This window comes from Garra rufa, chromosome 16 (genome assembly GCF_049309525.1).
Source record: "Garra rufa chromosome 16, GarRuf1.0, whole genome shotgun sequence".
Taxonomy (NCBI): Eukaryota; Metazoa; Chordata; class Actinopteri; order Cypriniformes; family Cyprinidae; genus Garra; species Garra rufa.
In genome coordinates this window covers 28287605-28307857 of record NC_133376.1, presented here as the reverse complement: position 1 = coordinate 28307857, position 20253 = coordinate 28287605, and positions in this window count along the sequence as shown.

Here is a 20253-nt window from a genome sequence, read left to right as displayed (position 1 = left end):
CAGCAAACACATAGAGTTGTAAATGTGAAAGAAGTTAATGTGCCTTCTAAAAACAATTAAGACAGTAATATTTATGTTTTAAATAAATATAATAAATGATAAGCTCGATTGATCCTTTTTAATGGTATAAAGGTGTATAAGATATTTTGTTTTTGTGTGAACCTGTATCTGAATTATAAATCATGCCATTTTATGCCTTAATATCCTACCGTCTACAATCTTACAATACAATACATCAGGGGCAACATATATTTTCAATAGTGACCACACAGGTTTGAATATAACAGCTGTTCTTTATTATTGTGTTTAACAGAGAGAAGAAAATCTTTAGGTTTCACAATTTAATACACAACAATTTCTAATCAAAATGAATAGGTCCAAAGAAAATATTTTTAATCTTTTAAACATTAAAATGGTTTTTTATGTTCCGTTTCTTTCTCAAAACTGCTTCACAGCATTGGCTGCTAGAAGCCTCTGTAATAATATATCAGCAAGGAATGTGTCACAATATACAGTACAGTATTGCTGTACTGATGTTTTGAGCACAGCCCTATTTAGAGAGCCCTTTTTGTAGTGATAAAAATATTACTAATTCTATTGTTTGAGTCCTGAACTAAACATAAATGCAATTAAAACTTTGAATAATGCATTATTTGTCTTATTAATGACATTGTTACTTGTTACATAAGTATGATGGACCCGAGGGGCTCTTTAATGTCTTGTTCCAGGTGCCCTTTTTATACTTTGACCACCTGCCCCTTTAAAGGTCTCTGCACGGCCCTGATGAATTATATGAGTTATCGCATATCAGCCCTAATGTGTAAACACCGCTTTTTTCTTTTTATATACATAGAAGAAAATCTGTCTTCAGCTTAGTAAAAATCTTATAGGAACAAGCTGTATAGACTTAAGAGGCTGTCATACTTGACTGTGTTATCTTTTAGGTTACCTTACAGAAAGTGGCAGTCATCATCTTATCACATTAAGTCAGACATCATATTTTTTTAGTCCTTTAATCATCTTGGTTTGGTTTAAAACAGTCACCTTTCAAAATCATTCTTCCTTGAGACCGGTTTTCCGCTTCCAGAGGAGCTCTGTGTTTTTGTTTGTTTGTTTGTTTGCTAATTAAAGACTTTCTTGACACCTGTGCTAACTTTGCCCTCCCAAGAGTTCTAAAATGCACAGAACTGTGCACACAATCACACACCGTCACTCATCAAGATAAACAGGAAAGAAAGCACACTCGCACGCACACACACTCACTTACGCACTTGCACACACACACACGTTCCCTTGTGTGCAATTACTTCCCAGTTATTTACCTCTCTCCTCGCACTAGCTGTTTGATGGGCTACAGGTAAACAACAGTGTTCACATCATACAAGACGGACACGATGCCCCTGCCAATGAGATGGCACATGATGCGTGACCCCTGTCTGATTCATGAGCCTTTATATCACCCTTACACTCCAGCAAGCATCTCTCACCCAAGCGCTTTCTCATACCCATAGCTCCGAGCAACCTTATTATGAGTACCAGAGTGCCTTATCCACTTTTACTGTGCGTGTCATTTGTTATTGCTGGCTGATAGAGGGTGAAACGCCCAGCCCAATGCAGCCCAATCCCTCTGTTAAACACAGATGCTTGTATGGTTGATACTGGGAATAAGAGGGCTTTGTGTCTGATGTCATCCCAGTGGTGGCCCTCACGGCGTCTATTGATGCAGTAAGCTGAATGATTGCGCTAACTAAAACATATGGATGAAACCTAGCGTGGGATGTAATGGCTCACTGTTACAATGGAGTTTAAATATAAAAAGAGGAGTGCAATTTCATCTACAGGGGTGCAGAAACAAATGCAGACAAATTATGTGAACATAAAAATCAAGAGAATGGGGGATAAAAAAGAAAAATACCCAAACCTGGTATTAAAATGTATCTGATCACATGCATTAAATTGAAATAAAAAAGGCATTTTTTCCTGTGAAACAAACAAACAAACACCTAGTTTTATTTTGTTTTCATACTGAGTCAATTGTAAACCAGTGTTGTTTTGGACCCCACTTTTAAACAGTTAAAACATTCTTCAAATATATTTAGTGTTTTTTGTTTGTTTGTTTGTTTGTTTATTTGTTTCCCCATACACTAAGAGTCATTGGGAATCCAGTGCTATTTGGATGCCATTGACGTTTATAATGTGGACAAAATACAGACTAATTATGTGAATATAGAAAATAAAATAGAAGGGGGAATAAAACAAATAATAATAATTCATTGAAAAAAAAAAACTAAAACCTGGTTTTAAAATTTATCTGGGGCCCGTTTCAGAAAGGAGGTTAAGTGAAAACTCTGAGTATGTTAACCCTGAAATGAGGGAAACTCTGGGTTTTCGGTTTCAGAATGGGAGGTATGTTAAACCTGAGAAAGCAGAGTAAGTCAAGCCCGTTTCTGAAAGAGAGGTAACTTATACTCAGAGTCAATTACCATGGCAACTTACTCTGTGAACCTAACCTGGTCGGGAGCAGGTTTTCTTCGGTAAACCCAGAGTTTTTTTCGGTCTCCTCCCCCTTTTTAAAGCGCAGGTGATCTTTAAATACATCATTCATTCATTTATGCTTCAAAAATGCTTTTCTTAATGAGTGTTTTGGAATGTAAATTTAGTGCATTTTACTTAAAACATGAAAAATAATCTTAATGCAACTGGAAACAATTTTTTTATTTTTCTTACACAATTGACAGATAATATGCAAAATAAGAAAAATACACTTAAAAGATTAAATAAACACCACACTGTAAAAAAATATATAAAAAAGGAAATGAAGTGCAAAAACAATAATTTTACAGAGAGAAGTTTTTACAGAAAAAAGTTATTTTACAGATTTTTCGTTGTTTCAATTATGATATTTAACTTTAATTTTAAATTTTTTGTTTGGCAGACACAGCTTCCAGTCATTTGACCGTTTTTTTTACGGGACCTTTTTTACAGTATAAAACCTTTATTTTACAAAATTTCCCTTGTTTCAGTTACAATATTTTACTTAACTTTGTGGTTTTTGTTTGGCAGCTGTATCTGCCAGTGGTTTGACTGTTTTTTTACAGTGTAAAACCCTTATTTGACAGATTTTACCTAGATTACTACAATAAAAGCACTAAATGTTCTACAGAGAAACACTGCTATTTTACAAATCATTAAAATAAAAAAAACCTTCAATAAAGTTTCAAAGCATGCTCAAGGTGGAAAATGGACAGTTTTATTTAAAAGACAAAATACAAAGTCTTTACAAATGCCATATAAAATGTACATTTTAAATTTTTAGCTTTTTTTTTTTTAAAGAAATACAGCACATTTAAAATACTTTGCTGATCAAGAACATGGAACAGTTTCATCAGAATGTTTAATTAAATATATATTCAACTTAAGACAACTTCACTTGCAGAGAAAATTGTCCTGATAATTTACTCACCCCCATGTAATCCAAGATGTTCATGTCTTTCTTTCTTCAAATAAAAAAAAAAAGTAAAGTTTTTGAGGAAAATATTCCAGGATTTTTGCATATAGTGGACTACAATGGGTTGAAGTTGAAGTTTCTAGTGACCCTTATTCCTTGGCTGGGATCATGTAGAGCCCTCTGAAGCTGCCTTGAAACTGAAATTTGGACCTTCAACCTGTTGGCTCCCATCGAAAATTGGAGAAAAATCCTGGAATGTTTTTTTTCAAAAACCTTTTTGACAGAAAAAAGAAAGACATTTTGATTTAAGAATCTTTCTTAAATTTCTAGATTTCTTTGATTTCTAGAAAATTTAAATTGGAAACAACAAGACAATACTAAGTAAGAAAATCATTTTTAGGTGCATTAATTTATTGCACATATTTTCATCATGCAGACACTGTCAAAGTGACAAAAATGGCATGTCCTTTCATAAATAAGATTATTATTTATCATATAGTATAGGATTATTTTGATTAGACATGTGTATTTATTTGACCTGTGTCATTTTTAAATGGTAGTCAGAGCACATTAGTACAGACACTGTATGCAGAAAGTGTGCCTTGCTCTAATGCTCTTTCTGAGAATTTTAGTGTCATTGCCTACTGAGCACAAAGCCATCAAATATGAAGCTGATTGCTGTATGGAATGGAAGAATGGCAGATGAAAATGTATAATATATATATATATATATATATATATATATATATATATATATATATATATATATATATATATATATATATAACCACCAATACAGCTGTTAAATTTACTAGGTCATCTTTTTTTCCTATAAATGCACAAATGCAACTTTTATTCTTTTTTTTTTCATGTTGGATTTTAATATTCTTCCAATACTTCCATCTCCTCTTCATCTGTTCTTCATCATTTTGCGAGCCTTCATGCTGTTGGCTTCATTTCATTACTCTAATTAAGAAATGCAACCGTTTGGATTAGAGAACATTTCATTTTGTGAAAGAGCATTAGACTATGTGGAAAAAGCTGCTGCAAAGTGAAATTAGACACATAATTGTTTTTTTATATGACATATTTTAATGTCAAATATTTGTAAAATCATGTAGCCTACACTCATGAACCCTTTATGCTTAAAGCTTTACCTGGTTGAATTATGTTTACTTCCATGTTTAGCTGTTTTCTTCTTCTAATTATTATTTTTTATTTTATTTTATTTTATTTTTTTGCCTGTTTGATACCATGAAAATTAATAGTTCAGTAACTTACCGTTCTGCCAGTTTTTACCTTTGATATTCTAATTATTAATAATTAAATTATTATATTCTTAATAATTATTAAGAATTAAAGTTAAGCATTGGCTCGAAATATGCAGAGGTCTTTTTGGCGGGAGCTGTTGCCATGGTGAATCATAATTTCAGAGCTCCATTGATCAGGGCTTTTCATAGTCAAGCTGCAAGCACTAAACTCAGAGTCAACCTACTCAGAGTGGATTGAACTAACTCATTTCAGCTGTTCTGTAACCGAAAACTCAGAGTTTCCCATCTCAGGGTAAGTCAACTCAGAGTTCAAGTTTTAACTCAGAGTTGGTTGAACCTCCTTATTGAAACAGGCCCCTGATCATATGCATTAATTACAAATCAAAATGTTTTTTTTTACTGTGAAACAAACAAACACCTGGTTTTGTTTTGTTTTGTTCCTATGCATAAAGTTGTTTTGGACCCCACTGACTTTCATTGTATGGACAAACAGTTAAAACATTCTTCAAATATATTTTGTGTTTCACAAAAGAAAGTCAGTTTTGTTTTGCTTTTTTGTTTGTTTTTGTTCTCCATGGACTGAAAGTCAATAGGACTCCAGTCTTATTTTGGATCCCACTGACTTTCATAGTGAGGACAAAATGCAGACGAATTATGTGAACCTTGACATAAAGAGAAGGGGGAATTTAAAAAAAAAAAAAAAACTAACCCAAAACCTGGCAATAAAATTCATCTGATCACATGCATTAAATACAAATCAAAATGGCCTTTTTTCCTGTGAAACAAAGAAACATGTTTTGTTTTTGTTTGTTTTTTTTGTTTTGTTTGTTTTTTTGTTTCCATACAGAAAGTCAATGGGAGGGCAGTGTTGTTTTGACCCCACTGACTTTTTTATGGACAAAAACAGTAAAAAAAAAATTTTTTTTACATATTTTGTGTGTTTCACAGAAGAAAATACGTTTCGTTTGGTTTTGTTTTGTTTGTTTTCCATACACTGAAAGTCAATAGGAATCCAATGATATTTTGAATCACATTGACTTTCATAGTGTGGACAAGAAGTTAAACTAAATTTTACAAATATTGTTTGTGTTTCACAAAAGAAAGTAAGTTTTGTTTTTCTTTTTGTTTGTTTGTTATTTTCCATACACTGAAAGTCATTGGGAATCCAGTGCTATTTTGGATCCCATTGACGTTTATAATGTGGACAGAATGCAGACAAATTATGTGAATATAGAAAATAAAATAGCTCAAAACCTTGTATTAAAATGTATCTGAACACATGCATTAAATACAAATCAAAATGGCTTTTTTACTGTGAAACAAACAAAGAAACACCTGGTTTTGTTTTGTGTCCATGCAGAAAGTCAAAGTGAAGTCAGTGTTGTTTTGGACACCACTGACATTCATTGTATGGACAAAAAGAATTTAAAACATTAATTTTGTGTTTCACAGAAGAAAGAAAGTTTTGTTTTGTTTTTTGTTTGTTTTTGTTTCCATACACTGAACGTCACTAGGAATCCAATGTTATGTTATATCCCATTGACTTTCCTAGTGTAGACAAGAAGTTAAAACATTTTTCAAATATCTTTTGTGTTTCACAGAAAAACAAAATATTTGTTTTGCATTTTTTGTTTCTTTTTGTTTTCCATACACTGAAATTCAATGGGAATCCAATGTTATTTTGTATCCCATCGACTTTCATAGCGTGGACAAGAAGTTAAAACATTCTTCAAAAATCTTTTGTGTTTCACAGAAGAAAGAAAGTTTTGTTTTGCATTTTTGTTTGATTTTGTTTTCCATACACCGAAAGTCAGTGGAAATCCAGTGTTATTTTGCATCCCATTGACTTTAGTGTGGAGATTCTTAAAATACATTTAGTGTTTCACAGAAGAATGTTAGTTTTGTTTTGCCTTTTTTTCTCTTTATTTTCCATACACTGAAAGTCAATAAGAATCCAATGTTATTTTGTATCCCATCGACTTTCATAGCGTGGACAAGAAGTTAAAACATTCTTCAAAAATCTTTTGTGTTTCACAGAAGAAAGAAAGTTTTGTTTTGCATTTTTGTTTGATTTTGTTTTCCATACACCGAAAGTCAGTGGAAATCCAGTGTTATTTTGCATCCCATTGACTTTAGTGTGGAGATTCTTAAAATACATTTAGTGTTTCACAGAAGAATGTTAGTTTTGTTTTGCCTTTTTTTCTCTTTATTTTCCATACACTGAAAGTCAATAAGAATCCAATGTTATTTTGTATCCCATTGACTTTCATAAGGTGGACAAGAACTTAAAATATTCTTCAAATATCTATTGTGTTTCACAGAGGAAAGTTTTGTTTTGCATTCTTTGTTTGTCTTTGTTTTCCATACACTGAAAGTCAATGGAAATCCAGTGTTATATTGGATCCTATTAACTTTCATAGCGTCAACAAGAAGTTAAAACATTCTTCAAATATATTTTGTGATTCACAGAAGAAAGAAAGTCATGAATATTGACTTAATAGAATTATTTTGTTATTTTTGTTCTATCCTATTAGGTGTTAACAGTATGATTTTAAAGATAAGGTGAAATAAGACTGGTTGAAAATAAATGAGTTTGAGCAATGGAGATTGGGTCGAGATGATAGGCACAGATATCTAAAGTCAAGGTCACATGGTGTGGGGTATCATTTGACTGGGCCAGAGACAGTAGTGCAACCGTTCAACATGTCCTGCTCTGCTAATTGACCCCGGTTAGGCTTCACACACCCATCTGGGCTCACAACAACCCTCTAATTGCCATCGCTGATTCTGTTCTGATAGAATTACTCTTGTCAGTGAAGGTCATTATTCTCTGCCTCAAACTCTGTAGGAATGTCTTTCTTCCCTATTCCTTCTCCCTTCTTTCTTCCTTATCAGGCTAATGGGCATATCATTCTGGAGCCTTCTCTTTCTTTTTCATTAAGACTATGTGTGAGTGAGAGGATCAAGTTAATGGCGGATGTTATTCCTTACAGATAAAGGGAAATGAAACATCCGTAGACAGTCAAGGGACATTTAAAAAAAAAAGAAAAAAAAAAGATGCACATGGTGGCTCATCAAACACTGATACAGACATTTGCAGATGAAAAGAAATCATGCAGATTTTAATCCTCTGATGCATGTGCTTTTAACATCAGATCTTTAAAAGCAGTTTTAACCATTGAGGGTTTATATTCAAACTGCCCTCTTTTTGTTTTCATTAGTATTATTGTTGACATGATTATTATTTTAGCACATCTCAGACTCTTTCAAATTCATTTTGAGAGAGACAAAAATATTTTAAATATTCAACTATTCATTTATTTAAAAAAAATAATAATTCATGCATCAGAGGGTTAAATGTATTTAATTCTCAGGAACCAAAAAAACTGAAAGAACTGACAAGTGACTTGGGTAGTTGTTTTACTTTCTATCTTTTGTTTGTTCTTTTTCTCTTTAAAGTGTAACTGTTTGGTCCATGGGAAACTTTAGGGAAGCATAAGGAAAGTTTTTGAGCTGAAAACACTTTAGAAGAAGGATGCATTAGAGATCAGTGAATATATAGTGTATCGACTGAAGTCTGTCAGGAGAAAACCGGGAGGTCTTTATTCTTTTCTACTTTGCTTATTTTTATTTATATATTTTTTTTCTTTAGTATGCACCTCACCCAAGGCTTTAGCAGGCATGAATAGTTGATGAAAAAAAGAACAACAATAGTTACTTAAGTTTTTCATGCAATATTTAATATACATGCAGCACAGTGCGTAGACTGCGGAGAGGCAGAAAAATGTCAGCTTACCCACAGCTAACTGCTGAGGGAGCAGGCCTAATGAAAAAGGGAGGTTTGTCTTTGAGGGTGGGGAAGGTTAGCTACAGTACTGAGTAGTTGCTCTGCTCTCAATCTCCAAGATTTTAATTGGAACCTCAGAGAGATCATGCTATATTAATCTGAAGTTAAAGCCCGGTTGAACAGGGCTAATACATCAACAACTATTTTTCTGTAACACAACAACCCTTTCAGGACTGAGAGTTTACTGTACAGATTTCTCTTGCTTTTACAAAGGGTCAAAGCATAGTTAGCCCCTTCTGGTTCATGAAAATACGTGCTTTTATATACATTTCTGCAACACCACAATTACATACCTTACTGCATGCTTCGCAGCAACTTCAAAGTGAAATGTCCAGAGAATACTCTAATACACACGTTCAATATGGGACCGTGGCATGTTTTTTATACGTTGGTACAGGCACGTATTGCTGTGTTTTTATTACACTGCTTGAGGTATGTATTGTGGCTGTTCAGAATTTTAAATATCCGGGGAGTGTCACTAAAGGTTAATGCTCTATCATGTTGGAATTATCCTCTATACTAAACCCAACCCTAAACCTACCTGATGCAAAATGCAAAAGTTATGTATAAAAAAAAAAAAAACACATTTGTTGATGCAGCCGTGCTATTTTAACTTCCTTATGCGGATTTGAGCTGTTTTGTCGAGCCATAGTTTACGGAGTTCATACCAGAGCTCTTCATCACTCAAGTTCAACGCCATATCACCTGAGCTACCAAGCAAACCAACTGAATTAGAAAACTCATGCATATGAAGTGGTTTATGTGACAACAATGTTCAAAAATATCAGTTTACAAATCGCACATGATGTTCAAATTGTTTTGAAGTCATAACATAATGTTCTGCAAGTAATTGTGTGAAAATTCTAGCCTGACAAGCCAGACCCACATAAATGTAGGGTCTGGGCACTCTCCATAGACAGCGCTCAACCGGAGGGGCGGGATAAACGGTTGTCTTTCAAACTCCTTCTCCACGCAATAGGATAGCGCTACAACCAATCAGAGCAACGAAGGAGGAGACGTAGTCAGAGCCATACAGAGAGTATGTATGGCTCTGGACGTAGTCAACTCCAAATATACATCCTTCTTTTGTAAGAACGACCTCAGTGCATTTTCTTGTGAAAAGCTTAAAGTCTTTCAGAGTGGCGGCCAAAGCCGATTCGAAAGAAAGTTGTTCGCTAGCAGCAGCCATCGCTCTCTCTCTCACGCGTAATTCACGGAACCAGAGAACGTCTGACGGAACCATAGACTGACGGAACTTATGGTCGCAGGTCAGTCGTCATCATGTTAAACCCGCCCACCGACTCGTGATTGGCCCGGTCGATTTTGGATTTTTGGAAATCTCAAGTGAACGGAGAGTTACTAGACTGCCCTTGGAAGCAAATGTAATTTGCTGCCGCTAGGGGCGCGTCTAGATTCTAGGCTATGAAAATTCAGCTTTATTGATCAAAACTATGTATCTGTAAATCATACTTAATGTGAAAAATAATAAAAGTTGTTATAGTTTTACTGCCCCTAGTGTTTCAACTGGAAACTGCAGTGATTTGAACATATAGGTAAGTTTTTTTTTTTTTTTCAGTTTTGCAGAAATGTGTATAGAGGCACACATTTACAATGATCCTATGTTGTTTTTGTAGAAACCTACATACATTTCTTAGGATTCTAGGGTAGAAACTTAGAACAGCATTTATTAAACAAAGAAATGTTCTGTAACAATGTATAAATGTCTTTACTGTACATTTGATGTGACAAACTTAATAACTCCAGACTTTGTCTCCTAAAGCCTGATTATTTTTAAAGTTCTTAAAGGGGTCATCGTATGCAAAACTCACATTTACATGTTGTTTGAACATTAATGTGTGTTGGCAGTTTGTGTACACAACCACCCTACAATGAAAAAATCCACCCAGTGGAATTTGTTTTATCTTTAAAAGTAATATCCCCTTTTTAAAATCAGGTCATTCTCAGCTTCTTGTCGTGTGACGACACACAGACAGAAGCCGCTCCCACGATAGTTGATTGCCATGAGCGCCTTACCTTAGACCCGCTCTCACCGAGCTGAAACAGTCCGACTCCAATCGCCATTGTGTGACTCAGGTGCAGGGGAAGACAAGAATGTCTCCGATTGAGCGATTGAGGTGTTCTGTTGTTGGATGTAATAATGAACATAGCAGTCGTCATTTACTCCCGACATCTGAGCCACTGAAGACACAGAGGATTAATGTTACTTTCGTTTTTGAAAGGAAAGCGCCAATCCTGATCTACATATGCGTCTATGTTCGTGCAAATCATTCGTGATGCAGCTTCACCCACAGCAGAAGTGAGTATAAGGGGTTTTTTATGCATCTTAGCAAATGGCCTTTCTTAATAATGTGCTTGTTAGCAATTTTTGCCGCTAAATACGGCTAAAGTAAACATTATGGCTCATCATCCCATGGCAGAGAGAGGCGAGGCGAGCAGTGCTCATTAGCATTTAAAGGAACATGCAAAAGAACAGCTTTCTCTAAAAAAGGCTGATTTTGACCAGGTAAAAAGAGTGTTTTTTACACTACCATTGAGAAATTTTAACCGAAGTATGTTATAGACTTCTCATTAAGACCCTAAAGAATCATATCAACTTGTGGAAAATGGGCATCCAATGACCCCTTTAAAAATGAAATTAGCGTTTCATATTATAGTTGCTAGTGAAAGGACTGTGCACCTTCTTGTCATGCCATCACCCGGTTAGAATTGAATTTTACTGTATCTTCAGAGTCATTTACATTTTTGTTCTAAGCAAAAAAGGTAGAATCACTACATTGTACCAACTCAGGATGAGTAGATTTTAGTTTCAAAATAAGAAAATAGTCCACATTCCACATTCCTAGTCCACTTAGATAAATGGAAATTCCAATGGTTATCTTTTTCTAGGTCCCTCTTCACAGTCCCTCTTGACCTTTACATCCTTACTGTACTACACCACACAGGCTCACATGCATAGCTGTTGACACCTTTTCTGAAACATATTGAGAAAATAACCCTCCAGTGAGTAGATAAAGAGTTGTGCACATGCACAGAATGATAAAAAGCAGAAATTGTAATAGATTACAGATATATCTCAGAAGTAAATATCCAGCACCAGCTGCATTGATGAGGCATTGTGAAAATGTCAGTATGTACAAAGCCAGGCTCTCATTTCAGACACATTTTCATCCCCCCCCCCCCCCCTCTCTCTCTCTCTCTCTCTCTCTCTCTCTCTCTCTCTCTCTCTCTCTCTCTCTCTCTCTCTCTCTCTCTCTCTCTCTCTCTCTCTCTCTGTCCCTGTCTCCCAAACCATCCTGGAACTCAATTACTCAAACAGCACTACAAGTAAGCAGTGCATGAATACCAAATGCAGTATAATTGATTACTTAATTTATGAAAGAACCAGCGATTTTTTTTTTACGCCTGTTATTTATTGCGCAAATGTTTACTCAATTCAGCTGATATATGAGTCTTCCGCTGTGGGTCAAACTCAATACACATTTTTTAAACCGCACACATTTCTGGCCCGGGAAATACTAGCGTAGCCCCGGAAAGCAGAGTATATATATTTTTAAAAACTAAAAGTGACAATATAGCTGGAATCAAATGCCATATCAAATGAATAATTGCTTATGTTTTTTAATTAATCTTAAAAGAACTATCAAAGGATATCAGACATGTCTGCAATGGGTATTTCTTGTTATGACATTAAAGATGTAGCAATGATATGCTTCTCGTTGCTATTCAGCGAACAAGATGTTAAAGTGAAATGACAGCGAGACTCTACAGGGAGTTTGTCATCATTGCATTCTGATGTAAACCTCGGGGAGTGCCTGGGAAATGCAAATAAAATGCATTTGTATCAGAGCAATCTGGAGAGGACATATCAGTGAAGCGGGTGGATATGTAATGAAACCGTCTTCCAGATGTCTTCCACTATGGTACGAGGCTGTTTAGCTGTTGGCCTGCAAACTTGCCCTCCCTTGACCTCAGACTGCTGCCTCTTCCAAAGCTATGCCAGTTTTAATTTGCAATTTTGTGCTCCTCTCATTCCTACCCATAATCCTCCTGTGCAGAGCAGAGCCCAGCCAAAAGAAGCACTCTGAAGGCTTCACTTACATCACCAGGCCAACAGCTGATCTCCTGTGACATTTGTGGCAGAGAATGACTCTAGGATGTTTTTCTTTCACCCCCATTAGCTAGCATGATTTGAATCCGATCAAAAGCATGCAGAATAGAGTGGGGGCAGCGGTATCTTAGTCCTACCACAGGCTTGTGTTTGTAACACTTAATAGAATTTGAATACAGAGTAGTTTACAATAATTGTGCTCTTGATAGTACCTTTCTGTCTGTATTTAATATTTGATCAGCTAAAGGACCTCCTTTGAGTTTTGAAACAAAAATGAACGTAACAAATAATAAACAAAAATGATCACACATAAAGCGTATTTTTGTAGCTTAATAAAATTATGATTGAACCACTTATGTCACATTGACTATTTTATAGATTTTACTACCTGTTTGGGCCTTGAACGTGGTAGTTGCATTGCTGTCTATGCAGGGTCAGAAAGCTCTTGAATTTAATCAAAAATATCTACATTTGTGTTCTGAAGGTTTTGTAACAACATAAGGGTGAGTAATTAATGACAGAATGTTTTTTGATTTACATTTTTGGGTGAACTAAAACTTTAATAAGCCAACTTTTTCCTGCTGTTGACTCTTACAGTAGTTTGGGTTCATATTCATACTTCATATTCAGTAATTTGATGGCATTGACTGCTATCAGGTATATTAGCTGACTATCACTGAATTAAAGGGTTAGTTCACTCAAAAAAATACTCACCCTCATTTCGTTCCAAACCTGTAAGACCTTTGTTCATCTTCAGTACACAAATGAAGATATTTTTGATGAAATCCAAGAGCTTTCTGACCCTGCATAGCCAGCAACACAACTACAGTACCACATTCAAGGCCCAGAAAGGTAGTAAAGACATCGCTAAAATAGTCCCTGTGACATCAGTGGTTTAACCGAAATATTATGAAGCTACAAGAATACTTTTGTGCACAAAGAAAACAAAAATAATGACTTTATTCAACAATTTCTTCTCATCCATGTCAGTCTTTGACACGTGTTTACAGGAGTATCACTGAATAAAGCTGTTATTTTTGTTTTCTTTTGCACACAAAAAGAATTCTCATAGCTTCATAATATTATGGTTAATCTACCAATGTCACATGGACTATTTTAACAATATCGTTACTACCTTTCTGGGCCTTGAACGTGGTAGTTACATTGCTGTCAATGCAGGGTCAGAAAGCTCTCGAATTTAATCAAAAATATCTCAATTTGTGTTTTGAAAATTAATGTATTACGGATTTGTAGCAACATGAGAGTGAATAATTAATGACAGAATTTTCATTTTTTGAATAAACTAACGCTTAAATAAACTTCTGTCGCCGTTGACTTGCTTAGTTTGGGTTTAAAAGATACTTCATATTCAGTAATTTGATCACTTTAACGGCATTGACTGCTATCAGGTATATTAGCTGACTATTACTGAATTAAAGGGTTAGTTCAGCCAAAAAATACTCACCCTCATGCCGTTCCAAACCTGCAAGACCTTTGTTCACAAATTCAGTACACAAATTAAGATATTTTTGGTGAAACCTGAGAGCTTTCTTACTCTATATAGACAGCAACGCAACTACAGTACCACATTCAAGGCCCAGAAAGGTAATAAAAATAGTCCATGTGACATTGGTGCTTTAACCATAATATTATGAAGCGATGAGAATACTTTTTGTGCGCTAAGAAAACAAAAAGTAACGACTTTATTCAACAATTTCTTCTCTTCCGTGTCAGTGAGAGTAAAGTCATTATTTTTGTTTTCTTTTGTGTACAAAAAGTATTTGTTGTAGCTTCATAACATTAGGGTTAATCCACTGATGCTACATGGACTATTTTAACGATGTCCTTACTACCTTTATAGGCAATGAATGTGTCAGTTGTGTTGCTTTCTATGTAGGGTCAGAAAGCTCTTGGATATCCTCAAAAATCTTAATTTGTGTACTGAAGATGAACAAAGGTCTTACAGGTTTGGAATAACATAAGGTGAGTATTTTTTGGGTGAACTAACCCTTTAATACTGTGAAGTTCCTTTAAAACAATCTCTCTTGTATAAAAAATGTGACTTGTCTAGTGCATTACATTTGAGGCAGATATAAAGGAATAGTTCACCCAAAAAATAAATTTCCGCCATTAACTTTCCCTCATGTCGTCCTCGTGTCATGAATTTTTATTTTTGGGTGAACTACGACTTTAACTTCCAGATCTTTACTATTAGTGGCACTCCAGAAACTCTATTTCCCGATGTCAGGGCCATTTTAGATTGAGGCTCATTTGAGATGTAACTCAAGACTGGTCATCTTGTTGCCTGTCCTCTAAATGTCACCGTAAAGAGCTCAGTAAGTGACTGTCTCTTTCTCAGCTCATTCCATTCTCTTCTTTTTCAGCGGACATTTTCAGTAGTCAGACATTATCATTTAATCGCAGCTTCGGCAGGGGTTTTAGAAGGTTTTAGATTGAGCCCACATCTCATGTTCTTCCATGTTGTTTTTCTTAGCTCTGCTCCATTTTTGGAGGGAGGTGAGATGAGGACACTTAGGGATAGATTGGAGCAATAATTAAAATGGTGTCATAATGTACTATAGCTAGATGTCTTTTGGAAGTGAAGATTACCTTTAGAAAATTGACAGATTTAGACTTCAAAAGTAAGCCTTCACATTGTATGAAATAAATAGGATCTTGTTTTAGAAAAATAGTTACAGTAGTTTCAGTGCACTTCATATAATGACAGAAAGTCACCATTAAAGGAGAAGTTCACTTCAGAACAAAAATTTACAGATAATTTACTCCCTTGTCATCCATGATGTTCATGTCTTTCTCTCTTCAGTCGTAAAGAAATTGTTTTTTGAGGAACTCTGTATTTCGATTTATGACAGTTAGGGTACGTTCAAAAACTCCCATCTCACCATAGAAGTCCACTATATGGAGAGAAATCCTGAAATGTTTTCCTCAAAAAACAAAGTTTCTTTACAACTGAAGAAAGAAAGACATGAACATGTTGGATGACAAGGGGGTGAGTAAATTATCTGTAATTTTTTGTTCTGGAAGTGAACTTCTCCTTTAATTAAGGATCCAGTTTTAGCTCTGACCAAGAATGTCTTAAAACATTTAAATTCACAGTGATAAAGTGTCGGGTCAAGCAAATGGATCCATCTCAATAGGTAATATATTTAATAATGGAATCCTTCAGTAAAGCATGCAGCTAACATACTGTAAGAGCTGAATAGGGTGCTAGCTGAATAGTTTCAGTAAGAAAGTAATATTTTCTTATTTTATTACTACAGGTTAATATTATCTGATGAATGAACAGATTAGTGAATTTATTAAATTAGCTTGCTAGCACAAATGTTAAGTCTTTAACATCATTTAGCACAGTATTTTATCCTAAATGACTTACAAATGAGCATGAGTTTCATCAATTTATCATAAAACAGCTTACAATATTATCAGCACGGATTCATTATACTGTATTATTTTATACTTTATTATGCTATATTATATTTGTAGTAGTAGTAAATTCCTTTATTTAAAGTTATAGATTAATTAAATGCACATACAGTAAAGAGGTTTCTTCAGCAGTTTCTTTATGGTTTTATTATCTCAGCAGGTCAGGTAGAGTTAACACTATATCAGTGAGGGAAAAAAATAGCAACATAATCAGCAGTCAAAAAGGTGGAGAAGGAGAAATATTTTGTGAACAGTTGTGATTTTGTTTTGGAAGTAAGTAACCTTGGTTTTGGTTTGTGTTTTGCAGGGGTCACGGATAAAGGAAGTGTGATTTTATACATTTTTATTGGGAAGAGGAAGTGCTGCATTAATGTTAGACGAACTGAGCATTTCACTTCAAAGTTCTAGACCAAGACTGACAGAAAGAGAACTTTCTGTCTTTCTGGAGAAAGTTAACTTTAAGTCCACCCTGCCAAAATCAATCGAATATGAAGGCAGAGGTATACAGACTAGGACAGTATATATATACTGAATAAGCAGTAAATCAGCCCAAAATCAGATGCTATGCTTTTCTCGCCTAGTCCGCAGGTGACATAAAATTTCCTGGGACTTGTGAGAAAGTTGGCAATTATTGAATCACCCAGTTTTGTGTTAGACAGGTCTAACAATATCTTAATCAAAAGGTGTTCAGACATCTAACCTCCTCTGCACGTTCCATAAATATTCCAATTAACATACTTTACTAAAGTGGCACTTAAGGGCCCTAATTAGTTTTAAATTAACACCAGCATGTCCATCCAAATATAATGGATAGGGGAGGAGAAAAAATTAGACATAAATTACAACAGCAATGGACCTTTTTATCTCTCAAATCTGAGATAGAGTTCATTAGTGTTGCACAACAAATGCTATCATTAAATGTAGCTTTTTGGGAAGAAAAACATGAACTTTGATCTAAAATGTGGAAGAAAAAAAACTAAAATCTTTTGTAATCTTGAAAATGGTATGGGAGCCTGTTTCTGCCACTGAATTAAAAAAAGGTGATTGCGACTTTTATTTCACAATTCAGACTTTTTCTTAGTATTTCATCATAAACCTGCAGTTCAGACTTTTTTTTTTCTCAGAACTGGGAGATATAAACACAATTGCGAGTTGTAAAGTCAGAATTGCTAGATATAAGGTAATTAGATATAATTGCTGTGTATAAACTCACAATTGCGAGTTTGTATCTCACAATTCTGACTTTTTTTTCTTAGTATTGTGAGATATAAACTCCCAATTGCAAGGTTATAAAGTACAGTTCTAAAGAGAAAATAAAAGAGTGATACGTTCAAAGAAATTGTGAGGTTATATCTCACAATTCTGACTTAATAACTCGCAATAACCCTTTTTAAAAAATTTTATTCCGTGGTGGAAACGGACTTCCATAAAATTAACATTTACACAACAACTTTTTTTTTCTTTTTTTTTTTAGTTTTCCAATGTATTTTAGATTGATGTTTTAAAAGAGCATAAAGGTCAGAGAAACACATAATAACTAGTAGAGGCTATCCGGCCTTTTATTTCTCAGTCATATTTAATGAACTAAAATGAATGCACAAACATAAAAGAAAAAGCTACAAGCACTAGTTTCACTGAATAATCAAAAGTGTATATTTAATGCATTACATCTAGAATATAGTTCTGCTGGAATTAATGAGGTAATGCCTCTGGATGTGTTCTACTCCACATTTGCCATATAATCTGCTGTTTTTACAGTTCCTTTTTTTATTTTTTTATTTGAGTGTGCATGTGTCAAAAACAAAGAAACAGTCAATGGAGTTTCTTTTCATTCAGAATATTATCTGCTTGAGCATCTAGAAAATGGCACACATAACCCACTGAGACAGACATCAATGTTGTTGCAAGTTTTTACAGAGAACAGTTTCCTGCTTGAATAAAAGTGCTATTAAATTAGAGACAACGACTGAACCAGAGAGACACATGATGAGCGATAGGTAATGCCACATCACAGTTGATAAACTACAACCATTACCACAAGTGACGTTTCCTCCAGTCAATTTTGCAAGTACTTACAAACTTCCAATTGTAAAAGACACATGCAAACTAAAGAACCTTTTAGTGTCTAAAATGTAGCCTTGTTTTGCATTAACAAAAAGAATGTTTCAGACAGAATGATTCCATTTAGTTCATGCTTTAGGTATCATAAATTAAAAATTAACCTTTTTAAAGCATTTATTAATTCATATTTGTTCATAATACATTTCAACATTACTTTTTAATATTCCTTTTTTAGAACTTTAAAACTAATGTATTAGTATGTCAAAAAAAGTAAAGATTAAATATGTATATGTAGTGTATGTAGTTGACATTAAAGAGGACATCATATGCCCATTGTCCATGTTGATATGATTCTTTAGGTTCTTCATGAAACATACTTTGGTTAAAATTCTTCAATGGTGATGTAAAACAACACCTTTTTACCTTGTCAAAAACAGCTCTGTTCACTGTGAGCCATTTCGGTGTCTTTTTAAATGATAATGAGCTACTGCTCACTCCACCCTTCTCTTGCGTTTTGTGTGTGTGTGTGTGTGTGTGTGTGTGTGTGTGTGTGTGTGTGTGTGTGTGTGTGTGTGTGTGTGTGTGTGTGTGTGTGTGTGTGTGTGTGTGTGTGTGTGTGTGTGCACCTGGTATTCATCACGTTGTGGGGACCAAATGTCCCCATAAGGATAGGAATACCAGTAGATTTTGACCTTGTGGGGACATTTCTCAGGTCCCCATGAGGAAACAGGCTTATAAATCATGCACAATGAGTTTTTTTGATGAAGTAAAAGTGTGCACAATCTCCTGTGAGGGCTAGGTTTAGGTGTAGGGTAGGTGTAGGGCAATAGAAAGTACGGTTTGTACAGTATAAAAACCATTACACCTATGGAATGTCCCCTTAAAACATGTAAACCCAACATGTGTGTGTGTGTGTGTGTGTGTGTGTGTGTGTGTGTGTGTGTGTGTGTGTCTGTGTGTGTCTGTGTGTGTCTGTGTGTGTCTGTGTGTGTGTGTGTGTGTATTCAGTGGCGTGTTACCATCAAAAACAAAACTACTTAGTTGAACTTAAAACATGAAGACTCTTATGTTCACTTTAACATCCAACTACAAAACACCTGCATTGCTTACGAGGCATTGTTGTCGCTACAGCTGCTTGAGTGCAAAGAAAATGCTGCCCTACAAAGGCTAAGTGCAGTAACTACACCAACACTGAAACTGAGAAAAATGCCTTTAAAGTTTTTACACCAGACAGTCAAACATGTTGTGGGTAGATTAGTGGTAATGCATTAATGTAATGCCTTCTTAGGAAGATTTTTTTATAGATAAAAAACATGACAACTGATGTGACCCTTGACCACCAAAATGCAGATACTGCACTCTGCCTTTGGATGACCTGAAAATACTAAAACATTATTGCAAAAGCAAAGTACAGTATCTACAAACTAAATGTGTTCATCCAACTTTCTTGTTGTGTTTCTTACTACATGTTGATTGTTTTGAATAACTTCAATAGTTTTATTGATGTTTGCATGCTGTGAATGTTACAATTGCTTAGTAGTTAGCCTCAATAGTAAGAGTCATCTGCTCCTTTCACAACAGAGAGAGTGTTCTGCTCATTTATTTAAAAAGTAATTAATTACAGACCTAGGTTGCTTTGAAACAATAGCTGAAAAAAAACACAATTTAAACAAAAGAGCAACAAACAAGTAGCCTAGTGTGTGTAGGCTATTCTCAAACATGTACATTTCCTATTTATGCTATCTATACCCATAAAGCTATAATTTGGCTAGTAATTAAAATAGAGGATTCTTATGTATTCTTAGCTATCTGTGAAATCCAAAAAAAAACTGATTGGCAAGATGGACTCTGACAGCTGAAATTGTTATTCTTGAATATGACAGGACACAAATTAAACTGCTCAGTTCTAGTAAATTTACAGATTATGCAAAAAAAAAAAAAAAAAAAAAAATATATATATATATATATATATATATATATATAAATAAAAATCCATCATCATAAAAGCAGGTGTATCAGTCTCGTTTTAAGGCTTACTTATTCTATCTAGTAA